Below are 5,463 nucleotides of genomic sequence, written 5' to 3'. Positions count from 1 at the left end.
CGACTGTACACAGTGTTCGTGTTTTCCTCTGAAACAATAAGCTCCGTTGGAGCAGCCTTTCAACGCCTCTCTCTGTCTCTCGCTAGCAAAGTTGACCCACACAACAAAGTAAAGCTATTTTTCGGCTACGAGCCGACAGGGACCCCGCCGTATTAGTCAGAGGTCCCTTTACTACAGTTCGGAGTCGCGGACCTTCAGTAATAGTAATAAATCACACAGCAATAGTACATTCACGTTGTTGTAAAAAGCACGATAATATATTAAGTAATCCAAAGTATTCAGAATACGTTACTGTCATTGAGTAACGTAACGGAATACGTTACAGAATACGTTTTGGGGCATGTAATCTGTATTCTGTAATGGAATACATTTTAAAAGTAACCTTCCCAACACTGCCAGCAACAGGGTCGGGTAGGGAAAAGGAGTAATCCCAGGCAACACAGCAGCCATCCTGCCACTGCACCGACTCTCCAGCGCGGGCCCAGACCCGCCTCATGTTCCCAGGAGGCATCAAGCATCGAAGGCGTTGGAAGGGGAGGGGGATGAGTGAGTGCTTATCAGTGTACGTGTGTGTGTCCAGAGTTCAGCTGAGACAGCGTCCTTCGCCCTGCCAGGCTAAGGAAACAGTCTTCCAGCCAACCCAGGTGGCCTTGCGTGGAATGGGAAGAACAGACTCAACACAGTTGTTATCAGGGAGTTTTTGTTCAGCTCCAGCCTTGAGCACACAGCTGGCGCCGAAGGGGTAGCCGCAATAAAATGGTGGTTTTTATTTTGTGCAAACAACTCATGAGAATTTCAAAGTTGCTCTTTAACACGTTGACCCCGACACTGGTCTCTCCATCTCCCGTTGGAGAGCCGCAAGCTTCTCCATGATGTTATCAGACTTGCGCTCCGTGGTCTTGTCATTCTTGTGCTCAAAGAGCAGATTCTGAGAACTCACGACTGCAGTGAGCTGCTCCAAGATGTGATCCAACTTTCACTCAGAGGTGTTATTCTGAGTGAACTTCTCCATGATGTAATCCAATGTAGGTCTTATTCTGAGTATTCACGGCAGCCGTAAGCTTCTCCAAGATCTTAACCATGCTGCACTCAGTGAGCCCGTTCTGAGAAGTCGTGCCTCGTCCCATCGTTTCAATCCCAGCGAGCAGCCTTGTGGGGGTTTGAACAGCCGGTTCCGCTCTCTTAATTCTCCGATAAGCCAGGGCCAAGCCAGCTCCGATCAGCAAGAACCCTGTTATCATGGTTCCGAATAGATAGATATCTTCAGCGTCCTCGATCGACAGTCCCGCCAGGCACACGATCCTCCATGTCTGTCACCCGTCCATCGTGTATCTGACAGGGAAAATACCTCCAGGGCACTCAGGCTCTCCCGAGCCCAGACTTCTCATTGAGAAAAGGGTGTCAATAGCATTCAGAGACCAGTTGATCAAATCCATAATTCTCTTTTAGGTTTTAGACACAGACTGTGAGAGAGTGTTCCAGGGAAAAGTAAAAACACGAGACAAGACAAGGACATAAGAAGCTAAGCAGGGAAGATAAGGGAGAGGAGAGGAGAAAAAGTGTGACTGCCTTCGCCGAGAGCCAAACGAGTTTTTAATTTCCCAGATTCATATTTGTGTTGTTGTACTCTGCACTGTAAAATCTAATTAGTTCACAGGACTGGAAAAAACCATGCAAACTCGTTGCCTCCAAAAAATTGAGTAGAGTTTACTTAAGATGATTAAGTTAGGGCACCGTATTTATTTTGAGTGGAAGAGCATTGTATGATTTCTATTCTGTGCTTTGGTGCCGCTTATTAGACCATCCACTGTATGAAACAAGCTGTTTTAGCCTCTTAGTAAGCACTTAAAGGAATAGAAGGTAGTGAATGGGTGTGACTGGGTGAATGTGGTATGTTGTATAGAGTAGAAAGGCCGTATATAGGAATCAGACTATTTACCATTTATGAGCATCCACTATTAATGATTTCATCCTACTCTTCTCTTTCCAGGGGGATTATAAAAAAAACAATAACTGGGTGCACAAGCTTGAATTTATTTTGGGTTTTCTCTAATCTACATGGGATCAAATATATACTGGCTCAACTATATACCTTTCCCACACTAATAAGTTTCCCATAGCAAGTAACACCTCAGCAAGATGCTTTTGGTATCTTCATGCTTCTTGCTCCTCGTGTTTCTTGTTTTTTTCTGCCTGAAGACCTGAGGTCAAATTGGGATATGCCCCCTAGGGTGGTTGATAACAACCAAGCTAATATCCTGTCATCATCGAAGATCTCTGGCAAGAAGAGGAACTCCTCTGTTAGAGGACCCAAGCTTGAAGGATAAAGACAAGTTAAAGGATGGATAAAGAAAGTCAATTTTTTGGGATTTACTTACCTGGATGATTGAGCATGCATTTGTTATTATTATTATTATTTCTATACACTGTGTTTATCCATCCATTTTATTTTATTAATATAGTGCTTAATCACAACAACAGTTGCCTCTAGGCCAGGGGTCTCAAACTCCAGTCCTCGAGGGCCGCTGTCCTGAAACTTTTCCATATTTCCTTGCTGCAGCAAACCTGAATACGATTTGTAGGATATTAGCAAGACTATAGAACGTGACTGCTGAGGTGGCAATTCAGCCATTTGATTCCTGTTATAGCAGCTCATGAGTGAATGAACATGGTCCAATAAAAGTACTTTTAGAAGTACATTTTTCCAAACGCATACATTTACTTAAATTTACTTGAGCAGGGTTAGAGGTTGCCACTTCAGCATGCAGTCAAGTTCTATAGACTCTTGCTAATGACCTTCTAATTTTATTCAGGTGTGTTGCAACAAGGACACATGGAAAAGTTTCAGGACACCGGCCCTCGAGGACTGGAGTTCGAGACCCCTGCTCTAGGCACAAAACTCCAGCAGAGCCAGGCTCAGGGCGGCGTGGTCATCTGCCCCGACCAGCTGGGGTGAGAGAAGGAAGACAAAGCCACGCTGTGGAACAGAGCCAGAGATTGATAATAACTAATGATAAAATGTAGAGAGGTGTATAAATACATAGTGATTGAAAAAGGTGACAGAAGAAGAAACACTCATTGCATCACTGGGATCCCCCAGCAGCCTATTAGAGTAGATCAACAATATCCATCCCTAACCATATGCTTTATCAAAACAAGAACCAGAGTAAGCATCTGACAAGACTTTTAGGGCCAAGTGCAATAACCTCAGTTTTATCTGAATTTTGAAGCAGAAAATTGGAGATCATTCAAGTCAAGCCAAGACATCCCTGCTGTTTAACTAACCGGTGTGTGTTATCTGGCTTCATGCAGAGAAAAAGTTGGGTGTCATCTCCATAGCAGTAAAATGTACGCTATGCCTTCTAATGATACTGCATGTATAATTCTGTTTACATGTATAATGTAAACAGCATTGGTTCTAGCATCTTTGCCTTCAACGCCATGCTGCTCTACTGTATGTTAATTGCCCCTTGGGGATAAATAAAGTCTTTCTGATTCTGATTGATTCCCTCTAGGCCGCCGCCGCGGCGGCCTAGAGGGAAGCGAGCCGGCGTCAGGAACAGGCTGAGAGCTCGTGCACACCGCACACCTCTGCCTAGCATCCTGCTCGCCAATGTCCAGTCACTGGAGAACAAGCTTGACGACCTCAGGGCCAGGGTAAAGTTCCAGAGAGACATTCGGGACTGCAATCTCCTCTGCTTCACCGAGACATGGCTGAACCCAGCGGTGCCGGACCACGCCATCCAGCCGGCCGAGTTCTTCTCGGTTCACCGCATGGACAGGACACGGGACTCGGGGAAGTCAAGGGGAGGCGGCGTGTGTTTAATGGTGAACAACAACTGGTGCAACAGTGCGAACGTTGTTCCTCTCACACGCTCCTGCACACCAAATCTGGAACTACTGTCCATCATGTGTCGTCCTTTTTATCTACCTCGGGAATTTACATCGGTCATTGTAAGTGCCGTTTATATTCCACCACAAGCGGACACGGTCACCGCCTTATGCGAGCTGCATGAGGCACTCACACAGCACCAGACACAACACCGGGACGCTGCGCTTATTGTGACGGGGGACTTTAATAGCGCCAACCTCAAACGCGCAGCGCCGAACTTTTATCAACACATCACCTGCCCCACCAGGGGTGAAAGGACACTGGACCACTGCTACACTACGGTCAAGGACGGCTACAAGGCACAATCCCGCCCCCCGTTTGGCAAATCTGATCACGCCGCCATCTTCCTCATGCCAAAATACAAACAAAGGCTGAAACAGGAAGTTCCGGTTCAGAGGAAGGTCGCGCGCTGGACGGATCAATCGGTGGCCGCGTTACAGGACGCACTCGATGACGCAGACTGGGGCATGTTCAGAAACAGCTCCGACGATGACGTCAACGTGTTTACGGAAGCGGTTGTGGGATTCATCGGGAAACTAGCGGATGATACCGTGGAGACAAAGACTATCACAACGTTTCCCAACCAGAAGCCGTGGGTGGATAAAACCATCCGCGACGCTCTGAGATCCCGCACCGCTGCCTACAACACGGGACTCATGACGGGGGACATGGACCCGTACAAAGCCGCGTCATATAACGTGCGGAGGGCGGTGAAAGAGGCGAAGCAGCGCTACGGGAGGAAACTAGAGTCACAACTCCAACAGAGTGACTCTAGGAGCCTGTGGCGGGGACTAAGGACAATAACGGACTATAAAGCACCAACAACCGGTATGACGAACGCGGCCGTGACTCTGGCAGACGAGCTGAACACTTTCTATGCTCGCTTCGAGGCTGCAGCTAAGGTCTCCAACAATGCTAGTGTTAGCGGCGCTAACGGCTGCAGACAGGAAGATACTGCCAGCACCGGAAACGTGCTCGTCATCTCCGAGCATGAAGTAAGGAGAGCCTTCAAGAGAGTGAACACCAGGAAAGCAGCAGGACCAGACGGCATCCCAGGTCGTATCCTAAGAGACTGCGCATACCAGCTAGCTCCTGTGTTCACTGAGATATTCAACATCTCTTTATCTCAGTCGGTGATCCCCACATGCTTCAAAGAGTCCATCATTGTTCCTGTCCCGAAGAAACCCCACCCTGCTTCTCTCAATGACTATCGCCCTGTAGCCCTCACCTCAGTAGTGATGAAGTGTTTTGAACGCCTGGTCAGAGACTTCATCATTTCTTCACTACCAGACACACTGGACCCACTACAGTTCGCTTACCGTCCAAATCGTTCCACAGACGATGCCATCTCTCATCTCCTCCACACATCACTCACTCACTTGGACACTAGAAGGGGGAATTATGTTAAAATGCTCTTCATAGACTACAGCTCTGCATTTAACACCATAATTCCCTCCACACTCACCACCAAGCTGGAGCATCTGGGACTCAGCTCATCTATGTGTCAGTGGATCTCCAACTTCCTAACTGGCAGACCACAGGCAGTAAGGATGGGCGGACATGTCTCAGCC

The 5,463-nt window shown here is 47.6% G+C and overlaps 1 pseudogene; it reads right to left on the bottom strand.

Annotated features, from left to right (window-relative positions):
- Nucleotides 1–808: 808 nt before the first annotated feature.
- LOC147321400 (uncharacterized) lies at nucleotides 809–1,451 on the bottom strand (annotated as a pseudogene).
- Between the last annotated feature and the right edge of the window lie 4,012 nt (nucleotides 1,452–5,463).

Source organism: Aulonocara sp. 'chitande type north' Nkhata Bay, linkage group LG9, assembly GCF_057382095.1.
Source record: "Aulonocara sp. 'chitande type north' Nkhata Bay isolate Kocher_YH1m ecotype deep benthic linkage group LG9, A_spYH_male_GT1.1, whole genome shotgun sequence".
In the NCBI taxonomy this organism is placed as follows: Eukaryota; Metazoa; Chordata; class Actinopteri; order Cichliformes; family Cichlidae; genus Aulonocara; species Aulonocara sp. 'chitande type north' Nkhata Bay.
Note: the sequence above shows the minus strand (reverse complement) of the source record. Positions and strands in the feature narration are given on the sequence as shown.